This window comes from Bos javanicus, chromosome X (assembly GCF_032452875.1).
Source record: "Bos javanicus breed banteng chromosome X, ARS-OSU_banteng_1.0, whole genome shotgun sequence".
Taxonomy (NCBI): domain Eukaryota; kingdom Metazoa; phylum Chordata; class Mammalia; order Artiodactyla; family Bovidae; genus Bos; species Bos javanicus.
Window position 1 is genome coordinate 55,145,953 of NC_083897.1, and position 14,397 is coordinate 55,160,349.

The 14,397-nt window shown below is 39.4% G+C and overlaps 1 protein-coding gene across 17 annotated transcripts in view; it reads left to right on the forward strand.

Moving 5' to 3' along the window:
• IL1RAPL2 (interleukin 1 receptor accessory protein like 2) overlaps window positions 1–14,397 on the forward strand; it is a 1,479,983-nt gene that overhangs the window by 408,400 nt on the left and 1,057,186 nt on the right. The window lies entirely within an intron of this gene.

The following is a 14,397-nucleotide window of genomic DNA, read 5'->3' on the forward strand; positions in this document are numbered from 1 at the left end:
TGAATATTCAGGACTGATTTCCTTTAGGATGGACTGCTTGGATCTCCTGCCAGTCCAAGGGACTCTCAAGAGTCTTCTCCAACACCACGGTTCAAAAGCATCAATTCTTCGGCACTCAGCTTTCTTTATAGTCCAACTCTCACATCCATACATGACTACTGGAAAAACCATAGCTTTGACTAGACAGACCTTTGTTAGCAAAGTAATGTCTCTGCTTTTTAATATGCTGTCTAGGTTGGTCAAAACTTTGCTTCCAAGGAGTAAGCGTCTTTTAATTTCATGGCTGCAGTCATCATCCACAGTGATTTTGGAGCCCTCAAAAACAAAGTCACTCACTGTTTCCATTGTTTCCCCCTCTATTAGCCATGAGGGATTGGGACTGGATGCCATGATCTTAGTTTTCTGAATGTTGAGTTTTAAGCGAACTTTTTCACTCTCCTCTTTCACTTTCATCAAGAGGCTCTTTAGTTCTTCGCTTTCTGCCATAAGGGTGGTGTCATCTGCATATCTAAGGTTATTGATATTTCTCCTGGCAATCTTGATTCCAGCCTGTGTTTCATTCAGCCCTGCATTTCTCATGATGTACTCTGCATATAATTTAAATAAACAGGATGACAGTATTCAGCCTTAACACACTCCTTTTCCTATTTGGAAACTGTCTGTTGTTCCATGTCCAGTTCTAACTGTTGCTTCTTGACCTGCATACAGATTTCTCAGGAGGCAGGTCAGGTGGTCTGGTATTCCCATCCCTTTAAGAATTTTCCACAGTTTGTTGTGATCCATACAGTCAAAGGCTTTGGTGTAGTCAATAAAGCAGAAGTAAATGTTTTTCTGGAACTCTCTTGCTTTTTCAGTGATCCAGCAGATGTTGGCTATTTGATCTGTGGTTCCTCTGCATTTTATAAATCCAGCTTGAACATCTGGAAGCTCACAGTTCACGTACTGTTGAAGCCTGGCTTAGAGAATTTTGAGCATTACTTTGCTAGCATGTGAGATGACTACAATTGTGTGGTAGTTTGAACGTTTTTTGACCTTGTCTTTCTTTGGGATTGGAATGAAAACACACTTTTTCAAGGCCTGTGGCCACCGCTAAGTTTTAGAAATTTGCTGGCATATTGACTGTAGCTCTTTCACAACATCATCTTGTAGGATTTGAAATAGCTCAACTGGAATTCCATCACTAGCTTTATTCGTAATGATGCTTCCTAAGGCCCACTTGACTTCGCATTCCAGAATGTCTGGCTCTAGGTGAGTGATCACATCATTGTGGTTATGTGGGTCATGATGATCTTTTGTGTAAAGTTCTTTTGTGTATTCTTGCCACCTCTTCTTGCTATCTTCTCCTTCTGTTAGGTCCATACCATTTCTGTCCTTTATTGAGCCCATCTTTGCATGAAATGTTCCCTTGGAATCTGTAATTTTCTTGAAGAGATCCCTAGTCTTTCTCATTGTATTGTTTTCCTCTATTTCTTTGCATTGATCACTGAGGAAGGCTTTCTTATCTCTCCTTGCTGTTCTTTGGAACTCTGGTTTCAAATGGGTATATCTTTCCTTTTCTCCTTTTCCTTTAGCATCTCTTCTTTTCTCCGCTATTTGTAGGGCTTCCTTAGACAACCATTTTGCCTTTTTGTATTTCTTTTTCTTGGGGATGGTCTTGATCACAGCCTCCTGTACAGTGTCACAAACCTCCATCCATAGTTCTTCAGGCACTGTGTCTATTAGATCTAATCCCTTGAATCTATTTGTTACTTCCACTATATAATCATAAGGGATTTGATTTAGGCCATTTAATTTAGACCTGCATGGTCTCATGGGTTTCCCTACTTTCTTCAATTTAAGTCTGAATTTTACAATAAAGAGTTCATGGTCTGAGCCACAGTCTGCTCCTGGTCTTGTTTTTCCTGACTGTATAGAGCTTCTCCATCTTTGGCTGCAAAGAATATAATCAATCTGATATCAGTATTGACCATCTGGTGATGTCCTTGTGTAGAGTCTTCTCATGTTGTTGGAAGAGGGTGTTTGCTATGAACAGCGTGTTCTCCTGGCAAAACTCTGTTAGCCTTTGACCTGCTTCGTTTTGTACTCCAAGGCCAAATTACCTCTTACTCCAGTATCTCTTACATTCCTACTTTTGCATTCCAGTCCCCTAAGATGAAAATGACATCTTTTTTGGGTGTTAATTGTAGAAGGTATTGTAGGTCTTTATAGACCCATTCAACTTCAGCTTCTTCAGCATTATTGATAGGGGCATAGACTTGGATTACTGTGATATTGAGTAGTCTGCCTTGCAAATGAACAGAGATCATTTTGTCGTTTTTGAGATTGCATCCAAGTATGGCATTTTGGGCTCTTTTGTTGACTATGAGGGCTACTCCATTTTTTCTAAGAGATTTTGCCCACAGTAGTAGATATAAGGTCATCTGAGTTAAATTCACCCATTCTAGTCCATTTTAGCTCTCTAATTCCTAAAAAGTCAGTGTTCACTCTTGCCATCTCCTGTTTGACTACTTCCGATTTGCCTTGATTCATGGACCTGACATTCTAGGTTCCTATGCAATATTGCTCTTTACAGCATTGGATCTTGCTTCCATCACCAGTCATATCCACAATTGTGTGTCGTTTTTGCTTTGGCTCTGTCTCTTTATTGTTTCTGGAGTTATTTCTCCACTCTTCTCCAGTAGCATATTGGGCACCTACTGACCTGGGGAGTTCATCTTTCAGTGTCCTATCCTTTTGCCTTTTTATACTGTTCATGGGGTTCTCTAGGCAAGAATACTGAAGTGGTTTGCCATTCCCTTCTCCAGTGGATCACATTTTGTCAGAACTTTCCACCATGACCCGTCTGTCTCTGGTCAGCCTACATGGCATGACTCATAGTTTCATTGTTTTAGACAAGGCTGTGGTCCATATGATCAGATTGAATAGTTTTCTGTGATTGTGGTTTTCATTCTGTCTGCTCTCTGATAGAGAAGTATAAGAAGCTTTGATGGGAGAGACTGAGGGGAAAACTGGGTCTTTTTCTGGTGGGTGTGGCCATGCTTACTAAATCTTTAGTCCAGTTTTGTGTTGATGGGCGGGGCTGTATTCCCTCCCTGTCATTTGACCTGAGGCCAAACTATGGTGGAGGTAATGAAGATAATGGCGAGTTCCTTCAAAAGGTCCCATGCATGCACTGCTGCACTCAGTGCCCTCAACCCTGCAGCAGGCCACTGCTGACCTGTACCTCCACAGGAGACACTAGAACACAGTTCTGGCTCAGTCTCTGTGTGGTCTCTGGGTCCTGGTGTACATAAGGTTTGTTTGAGCCCTCCAAGTGTCTCTTGCGAGTATGAGGTTTGATTCTAAATGCGATTTTGCCCTTCCTACAGTCTTGCTGTGGCTTCTCCTTTGTGCTTGGACATGGGATATATTTTTTTTGGTGGGATCCAACATTTTCCTGCTGATGGTTGTTCAGCAGCATGTTGTAATTTTGGAGTTCTCACAGGAGAAGATGAGCACACGTCTTTCTACTCCACCATCTTCAAAGCTCCCAGAATATTAAATGGAATATTACTTAGACACGAAAAGAATGAAATATTGACATTTTTAGCAATGTGGATAAATATAGAGAATATTTTTTATAGTTAGTGAAGTCAGAGAAAGATAAGTATTATATGATACCACTTATATGTGGAATAAAAAATAATACAAATTATATATAGAACAAAACAAACTCATAGACATAGAGAACTGTGTTGTGCTTAGTTGCTCAGTCATGTCCAACTCTTTGGGACCCCATGGACTGTAGCCCACCAGGCTCCTCTGTCTATTGGTTCTCCATGCAAGAATATTTCTCCAGGCAAGAATACTTCTCCAGGGGATCTTCCTGACCCAGGTATCAAACCTTGGTTGCCTGCATTGCAGGCAGATTCTTTACTGTCTGAGCCACCAGGAAGCCCCTTGAAAACAAACTAGTGGTTACCAAAGGGGAGAAGCAGGGAGGGAGGGACAAATGAAGAGTATCAGATTACTATACGTAAAATAGATAAACAACAAGGATTTATGGTACAGTACAGGGAATTGCATTCAGTATCTTGTAATAAACCTATAATGGAAAAGGATCTGTGAAAACAATCACTTTTCTGTACACCTGAAACTATTAATAACACAATATTGTAAATCAATTATACTTCAATAATAAAAGGAAACATTTTAACGTGAGCAGAATGAGAGAGCTGAAGGAAGGCAAACATAGATAGAAATTATAAACTAGTTAATAATTGCTATATGGAATTGAGACTTATACCTTTATTTTTTCAATATGTAAAAATTAAATACTTGCTTGTTTTAAACTATGCAAGAGGTAAAACAGTATTCCCTTCTGATTCTTTAACTGACAGAAATGAAGTTACCTTGAAAGTCTACGAAACATTATCCCCCATCCTCCTCTTTCAAGAAGACTTCCGTGATTAACTGAGCCTTAGGAAATTATTCCTGTTTTATTCCATATTAATCATTAAAACTTGTTCTCTGCTTGATGTAAGATAAACTCTTATTCATTTGCACCTGCAGAGTATATGTGCATTGTTTTTCTTTGATGTAGGCACCTGTTCAGGTAAGTTAGTAACTATTTAGTGAGAGGTAATAGAGACCTTGCTCTGGAGCCATATCCATCCAGGTTTAAATCCAATATATACAATAGGTGATTATCTGTCTGCCTGCAATACAGGAGACCAGAGTTTGATCCCTGGGTCAGGAAGATCCCCTGGAGATGGGAATGGCAACCCACTCCAGTATTCTTGCCTGGAGAAATCCCATGGACAGAGGAGCCTGGGAGGCTACAGCCCATGGGGTCGCAGAGAGTTGGACATGTCTATGCATGCGTGCGCGCGCACACACACACACACACACACACACACACACACAACTATCTGTGAAACTGAGAACATTACTGAATCACCAGTGCTTTGTCTGTAAAATAATCTATTGTGTAAGAATTGCTGTATGAATTGGGAAAAATATGTTGAAATGACACTTACAGAGGGCTTGGCACATTATGCTTGATATTCAATAGATAGGAGTTATATTGTTGTTACTGCTGTTATATTCCATATCAAATTTTTCTTAGTCATTATAAACATAATGGAAGTGATAGCAGTCCCAAGGGTGGGGCTTTGGTTTTGCTCTTCTAGACAGAGAAAACATTTTGTTTTTAAGTTTAAAGGATAGCACTAGGCAGTAGATTTTATTATTTTTCTCATTTCACTTCTCTACTTTTCCATAACTAGAGGTCACCTGTAGTTTTCTTTAGTGTGTAAGGTGTCATGAAGTAGTCATGTTATTTCATCAATGATTACGTACAAAGAGGAATAAGATGTAACTGAGCATATACATACATACTGGCCTTATTTTTCACTCTTGTCAAGCAGAGGTCTTTAATGCATATCTTGAAAGCTTATTGAATTTTGTGTAGAATATAAGAAAACACTTTTAAATATACTTAGTTTTATATCATATGTATATATTAAATTGAAGTACTATCATACAACAATATATTAGTTTCAAGTGTAAAACATATTCAACATTTTTATTTATTGAGAAATAATCACTACAGTAAATCCACTTAACATCCATCACCATATGTAGTCATCAATTTTTTTTCTTGTAATGAGAAGTTTAAAAATCCACCCTGTTAGCATCTTTCAAATATGCAATACAGTGCTATTAACTATAGTTGCCATGTTGTGTATTATATCCTCAGAGTTCATTTACTTTATAACTGGAAGTTTGTACTGTTTGAGTCCCTTCAAAGCTTTAAAAATAAGTAAGACAGGGTAGTTTTTGTTTTGATATCAGAACATCACTTTGCTGTATACCATAAACTAATACAACATTATAAATCAACTATATTCATATAAAATAAAAATTAAATTTAAATAAAGCCTTCCATTTATGCCTTCCCTTTTCAGCATGATGTAGAAAAAAGAAATCCCCAAGAAGGGCATGCCACTTAAAACCCTTTGGTATAAGAGGAACTGGAAGTTTGACTGTATATTTTAGAATTTGTTTGCTGTCTCTGAGCTTCAAATACTCATGGCCTGGAGTTTCCTGAAGAGGGCAGAATCACTAAGTAGAAATCACAGAGGTAGCTAAGGTTCCTGGTCATCTCTGTCTTTAAGGCACACTTTATCTATGGTAGTTTCTCTGTTCATAGTGAGGATGGAGCCCTGTTTGATGACATAAAACACACTTCTAGTGTTGCTGATCAAGCAAGGCAGAACTAAACAGTTGGGCCTGGGCTCTCCCAACTCAAAAACAAAGTTCTCAAGGAGTTAGAGAAATAAAATGATGCTTCTTAAATCTGGTCCTAGATGTTATAACAACAATGCCAGAAAGTGTTAGTCACTCAATCGTGTTCTACTCTTTGTGACCCTATGAACTGTAGCCTGCCAGGCTCCTCTGTCCATGTGATTTCCCAGGCAAGAATACTGGAGTGGGTTGCCATTTCCTGCTCCAGGTGATCTTCCCGACCCAGGGATCAAACCTAAGTCTCCTGTATTGCAGACAGATTCTTTACCACCTGAGACACCAGGGAAGGTCAAAAACTGCCAGAACTAACACCTATTCAGTGTTCACTGTGTGCTAGGTATTATGCTGGACACTTTTTTAAAAATATAAGTTTATTTATTTTAATTGGAGGCTAATTACTTTATAATAATTGCATTGGTTTTGCCATAAATTGACATGAATCCACCACGGGTGTACATGTGTTCCCCATCCTGCATCCCCCTTCCCCGTCTCATCCCTCTGGGTCATCCCAGTGCACCAGCCCCAAGCACCCTGTATCATGCATCAAACCTGGACTGGCGATTCATTTCATATATGATAATATACATGTTTCAATGCCATTCTCCCAAATCATCCCACCCTCGCCGTCTCCTACAGAGTCCAGAAGACTGTTCTATACATCTGTGTCTCTCTTGCTGTCTCACATACAGGGTTATCATTACCATCTTTCTAAAATCCATATATATGCTTTAGTATACTGTATTGGTGTTTTTCTTTCTGGCTTACTTCACTCTGTATAATAGGCTCCAGTTTCATCCACCTCATTAGAACTGATTCAAATGTATTCTTTTTAATGGCTGAGTAATACTCCATTGTGTATATGTACCACAGCTTTCTTTATCCATTCATCTGCTGATGGACATCTAGGTTGCTTCCATGTCCTGGCTATTACAAACAGTGCTGTGATGAACAGTGGGGTACACGTGTCTCTTTCAATTCTGATTTCCTCGGTGTGTGTGCCCAGCAGTGGGATTGCTGGGTCATATGGCAGTTCTATTTCCAGTTTTTTAAGGAATCTCCACACTGTTCTCCATAGTGGCTGTACTAGTTTGCATTCCCACCAACAGTGTAAGAGGGTTCCCTTTTCTCCACACCCTCTCCAGCATTTATTGCTTGTAGACTTGTGGATAGCAGCCATTCTGACTGGCGTGAAATGGTACCTCATGTTGGTTTTGAGTAGCATTTCTCTGATAATGAGTGATGTTGAGCATCTTTTCATGTGTTTGTTAGCCATCTGTATGTCTTCTTTGGAGAAATGTCTGTTTAGTTCTTTGGCCCACTTTTTGATTGGGTTGTTTATTTTTCTGGAATTGAGCTGCAGGAGTTGCTTGTATATTTTTGAGATTAATGCTCTGTCAATTGCTTCATTTGCTATTATTTTCTCCAATTTTGAAGGCTGTCTTTTCACCTTGCTTATAGTTTCCTTTGTTGTGCAGAAGCTTTTAATTTTAATTAGGTCCCATTTGTTTATTTTTGCTTTTATTTCCAGTATTCTCAGAGGTGGGTCATAGAGGATCCTGCTGTGATTTATGTCAAAGAGTGTTTAGCCTATGTTTTCCTCTAGGAGTTTTATAGTTTCTGGCCTTACATTTAGATCTTTAATCCATTTTGAGTTTATTTTTGTGTATGGTGTTAGAAAGTGTTCTAGTTTCATTCTTTTACAAATGGTTGACCAGTTTTCCCAGCATCACTTGTTAAAGAGATTATCTTTTCTCCATTGTATATTCTTGCCTCCTTTGTCAAAGATAAGGTGTCCATAGGTGCATGGATTTATCTTTGGGCTTTCTATTTTGTTCCATTGGTCTATATTTCTGTCTTTGTGCCAGTCCATACTGTCTTGATGACTGTGGCTTTGTAGTAGAGCCTCAAGTCAGGCAGTTTGCTTCCTCCAGTTCCATTCTTCTATCTCAAGATTGCTTTGGCTATTCAAGGTTTTTTGTATTTCCACACAAATTGTGAAATTATTTGTTCTAGTTCTGTGAAAAATATCGTTGGTAGCTTGATAGGGATTACATTGGATCTATAGAATGCTTTGGGTAGTATACTCATTTTCACTATATTGATTCTTCCAGTCCATGAACACAGTATATTTCTCTATCTATTTGTGTCCTCTTTGATTTCTTTCACTAGTGTTTTATAGTTTGCCATATATAGGTCTTTAGTTTCTTTAGGTAGATATATTCCTAAGTATTTTATTCTTTTCGTTGCAATGGTGAATGGAATTGCTTCCTTAATTTTTCTTTCTATTTTCTCATTATTAGTGTATAGGAATGCAAGGGATTTCTGTGTGTTGATTTTATATCCTGCAACTTTACTATATTCATTGATTAACTCTAGTAATTTTATGATGGAGTCTTTAGGGTTTTCTATGTAGAGGATCATGTCATCTGCAAACAGTGAGAGTTTTACTTATTTTTTTCCAATCTGGATTCCTTTTATTTCTTTTTCTGCTCTGATTGCTGTGGCCAAAACTCCCAAAACTATGTTGAATAGTAGTGTTGAGAGTGGGCACCATTGTCTTGTTCCTGACTTTAGGGGAAATGCTTTCAATTTTTCATCATTGAGGATACACGTAGGATCTCCTTTAATTCTCAAAACAGCAGTCTACTATATGTTACATAAAGCAAAATATTCTGTAGCTAAAATGTTTGAAAATTCTGGGTAAAAATAGTTAAGGCAATTAAAAAAAAAAAAAAACCTGCATGACTTATTGGAGACTTTGCTATGCTAGTTCATTTTATGAACTCCAAGAGGGACTTAGAGTATACTGCTTTCCCAAGTTTGTTGGAATATGGAAAGATTTTTTTTCTCCCAGGGGTATGTTCTGTCTTTGTCCTGTCCTTATCTTGTCCCTAAATAACCCATAATACCTAGTCTTAAATTGTGAATTTATATCTGTTCCATGGAAAACAGGGTCTATGCCTCTAATCAACCCAAGTTCAAGCCATCATCATCCTTTACCTGAATTATTGTTGTTGTTCAGTCACTCAGTCCTATCCAGATTCACTACCACTGCATCACCTGCAGCTCACATGGCCTCACTGTCTTTCACTGTCTTCTGGAGTTTGCCAAAGTTCATGTCCATTGAGTTGGTGATGCTATGCAACCAGCCATCTCATTCTCTGTCATCCCCTTCTCCTGCCCTCAGTCTTTCCCAGCATCAGTGTCTTTTCCAGTGAGTTAGCTGTTCTCATCAAGTTATCAGAGTATTGGAGCTTCAGCATCAGTCCTTCCAATGAACATTCAGGGTTGATTTCCTTTAGGATTGACTGGTTTTATCTCCTTGCTGTCCAAGGAACTCTCAAAAGTGTTCTCCAGCACCACAATTTGAAAGCATCAATTCTTTGACACTCAACCTTCTTAATGGTCCAACTCTTAAATCCGTCTATGTAGCCTCCTCACTGGTATTCTGGCTTTCCTCCTTATGTTCCTCTAAATCATTGGGTATAATATAGCCAGTTATCATAAACAAACACTCAAACAGCAAAAAAAAAAAAAAAAAAAACAGTGTACTACTATTTTACCAAAAATACTTTAAAACTTCCAATCATAGAGTAAAATACTAATACCTTGTGTGTGTGTGTGTGTGTGTGTGTGTGTGAGTCACTCAGTCGTGTCCAACTCATTGTGATCTCATGGACTGTATGTAGCCCACCATGCTTCTCAGTCCGTGGAATTCTTCAGGCAAGAATACTGGAATGGGTTGCCATTCCCGTCTTCAGGGGAACTTCCCTGACCTAGGGATCAAACCCGAATCAGATCCTTTACCATCTGAGCCACCAGGGAACCACTCCAAAACTTAAGGGCACTAAGTTTTTCTGGATTCAGTTCAGTTTAGTAGCTCAGTTGTGTCCGACTCTTTGCGACCCCATGAATCGCAGCATGCCAGGCCTCCCTGTCCATCACCAACTCCTGGAGTTTACCCATACTCATGTCCGTCGAGTTGGTGATGCCATCCAGCCATCTCATCTTCTGTCATCCCCTTCTCCTCCTGTCCCCAATCCCTTAGATAAAGTTAAAGGTGTTTCTTTACATTTGGATTTCACAGAACTTTTGCTATGTAAACATGTGTTTTGAACTTCAAGAGAGACTTGAAATACCCTATTCTTTTCTCTCAGATCACTTATAACAGTGTTTGTCTAATGGCTGTCTCCCTGCTGTTGTTGTGTGTCTGCTCAGTCATGTCTGACTCTTTGCGACTCCTTGGACTGTAGCCCACCAGACTCTTCTGTCCATGGGATTCTCCCCAGGCAAGAATACTGGAGTGGTTTGACATTTCCTACTCCAGGGGATCTTCCCAACCTAGGGATTGAACCTGAGGCTCTTGCATCTTCCTGCCTTGGCAGGCAGATGCTTCACTACTTTGCCATCTGGAAAGCTCATCTCCCTACTAGACTATGGGTTTTATGAGAGCAGAGACCATGTCTGTCCCCCAGTGCACCCCAGTGCTTAATATAGTATCTGACCCCTGGGATTTCTTTAGAAGGAATGATGCTAAAGCTGAAACCCCAGTATTTTGACCACCTCATGAGAAGAGTTGACTCATTAGAAAAGACTCTGATGCTGGGAGGGATTGGGGCAGGAGTAGAAGGGGACAACAGAGGATGAAATGGCTGGATGGCATCACTGACTTGATGGATGTGAGTCTGAGTGAACTCCAGTGATGGACAGGGAGACCTGGCGTGCTGCGATTCATGGGGTCACAAAGAGTCGGACACAACTGAGCGACTGAACTGAACTGACACATGATAGGGGTTCAGCAAGTGTTTGCTGAATGAATGAAGAAATAAAAATGAATCTTCATGCTGTTGGTCTGATATTTTATAGTGGAGCTGCCACTGAATGATTTAATATTTTTGATCTCTTCCTACTGAAGAATTTTTCTTATTATTTAAAGCCTTTGAAGGAAAAGCTAAAAATTGATTCAGCACTGATAGGTAGCAATTTAGTGTAAGTGATAGCAATACTTGGCTTTTATATTTTTAAATTAGTAATCCTTTAGTATTATCTAATATTTACTGTCGACTGAACTGAATATTTACTGTTTTAATATTTTATGTAAAATCTCTATATTTAACTTTTTTACAATTAAGAGAATTCTCTAAAATTTGTCCTTAGCCTTAAACATTTTTCGAGTTCTCAGTCAGTCTGTTCAGTCACTCAGTCATGTCCCATGAACTGCAGCATGCCAGGCTTCCCTATCCATCACCAACTCTCAGAGCTTGCTCAAACTCATGTCCATCAAGTCAGTGATGCCATCCAACCATCTCATTGTCTTTCATCCGCTTCTCCCACTGCCTTTAATCTTTCCCAGCATCAAGATCTTTTCCAATGAGTCAGTTCTTCACCTCAGGTGGCCAAAGTATTAGAGCTTTTTCAAGTTCTAGTTCAAAGTAAAAAAACAAAGCAGAATAATGCACTACAACATATGTTTCCCAATTAGCCACGCCTGTGGGAAGCCTTCCCTAGGCCCTGAAGTCCAAGTCCCATAGGAGCCTGGTAGCATTTGATCTTCAGAGTAGGTCTGAGGAGCCTGAAAGAAGGAAAGGTCTTTATGAATGCCAAGCCTGCAAATCAAAAAAGCAGCATGAGTACACAGTAAATACTGCGTGTTGGCAGGTTTTTGTATAAGATGGAGGTGGTGGTATACATATTTTTATCTCATTCTCCTTGTGACACATGGAACACATTTTCATTGCTTCCCAAGCAGGATTATAAGCTTGGTTGTAATCTGTGGCACAAAACAATTGTCTGGATCCTGTGACAAGGGGAATCATGATTGGGGTACATTAACTAGGCTCTTAAATCAAATGAGGCACTAGCTTGCCGAATTCTCTGAGACCTCTGGGCCTCTGAGAGGCCTGGTCCAGGTAGAGGGAGCAGAAAGAGCACAGTATAATGCCTCCAGGGTTACTTCCTCATAATCAGGTAAGGCAAGCCACCTAGTGTTGTTTTCTTTGATAAGGGCCACTCCTAGAAGAGTGTACCCTCCAGAAAAAAAAAAAAAAGAAAGAAAAGATGCAGACAGAGGGAACTGCTCAGGAGGTTATTGTTGTTTGTTACCTACTATTAGTACATAATAGTGCTATAGCATTGCCAGTACAGCTTGTGTTGAGCTTCTGTGCCCTGTTTCACTGGCAAGCAGGCTTCCACAGGATATGCTCAAGGCTCATTAATAGATTACTTGCACTAACAAGAGGAAGATTCAACCTAATGAGAGAGAATGCCTCATTCATGGCTTGGAAATTAAGCAGTCCCCACCTAACTAATCAATGCTAAGTGACTGACCTTCGTGGAGGCTGCAGCTCATTAGTAGAATACACACAGATGGTAATGTGCTCAAAGGTATTTAAAATACATGTGAAAAGAACTACATTAATGAGACAAACCTATCCACCGTCCGTGACATGGCTCTTGTTCCCTATGCTATCTGTATGTAATTTGGTATGCTTATTTATGAGAATGAATTTGTCTGATAATGTCTGCAGTTTTCAAATTTCCATGTAGATAACAGATTATGATCAACATTCACAATAATTTGCTTTCATGAAAAAGGCTATAGGAAGAATTGACTTATAATAACAGCTCTGTTTATTCAGTAACTCATTTATCCAAGGATAATTGCCTGGAGGGAGAAATGGAGTCCAAGCCTAAAGTAATAAAAGTTTATTTGGAATTGTGTTTGACTATTTCTTCTTTTTCTTTCTTGTCAAATGCTTCCTCAAATGTGATCTGTTAATAAATTATTTCAGTATCTCCAAGGACCTTACTGAAGATGTTCATACTGAAATGTTCCATAAATATTCTTCAGTTCCTCTGACAGCAAGCCAGTAGTGACATCAGAGATGGCATGACTTTACTTCAAATAGGACAATGCAGACGACAGCCAATTCACTAGCTCTATTCTTATCCCCTACTTGCCAAGCTACTGCAAAAACCCAAGAGATAAATGCATAGGTAATTTTTAAATCTTGCATTTCCTTTATTCCACTCAGCCAATCTGTCGCTCTTAAGAAGCAACTTGAAGACTGCAATGAGTTTTAATGACATCATACTCTCATGTCTTTTCTTCACCTTACTGAAACTTTAAGATTTCCTTTTTTTGTTCATCTTTGTCCTCAGAAATCCCTGGTCCTGGCATCTGCAGTGAAAACCACCATATAAAGTGTTTATCAACTCCTAAAGCTCCTTTTGGGACTTCCTGGGTGGCTCAGATGGTAAAGTGTCTGCCTACAATGTGGGAGACCCAGGTTCGATCCCTGGAGAAGGAAATGGCAACCCACTCCAGTGCTCTTGCCTGGAAAATCCCATGAACTGAGGATTGTGGTAGGCTACAGTCCATGGGGTCGCAAAGAGTTGGACACAACTGAGTGACTTCACTTTCACTTTTCAAAGCTCCTTTTAGTTTTATTTAGATAAGTTCCCTAAGGGGAAGACCTTTACTTCTTATTTGGTGAATTGCAACACTTGCTCACAGCTCTCTGTCCTTGATGAACATATAATTACGAAATGTGCCTTGTAGTCAAGCCAAACACTGACAGGAAGACATCTAGACAGCATGCTATCCAAGCATTTTGCTTAGGAGAGCAGTGCTGTGACAATACAGTGGTCCCAGGTCACTTGTAATTGCTCAAGGTCCAGAAGTAGAGGAAAAGCAAAGTGCAAGAATAGAAGTTGACTCTTTTGCATATTTCCCAACCAGGGTTGGTAGATTGTAGGATTTGCAATCAGTAGTGGTCCAACATGAGCTTTTAGTTGATAAGACTGAAGAATTAGATCAGTCATTTTAACAGAGCTCTGCAGTAGTTTCCATGTGCATCACATTTCTTGAAGCAGATTCTTCCTATTACCACCTCAGGCCCTGGCTTCTCCATGAAGCCTTCTTTTTCATAAAACTACCCATCAGTCTTTATTCTCTATCATCCTCTGCTAGAGCCTAATCAGTATGGAAAAAAAATGATACTGATTCCACTCTGGGATTTAAGGCTCTACCATGTTGAATGTTCAGTGTCACCTCAGTGGTGAAAATAGGCTCATTTATATCAGATACACAGCCATTTTAGTTAAACT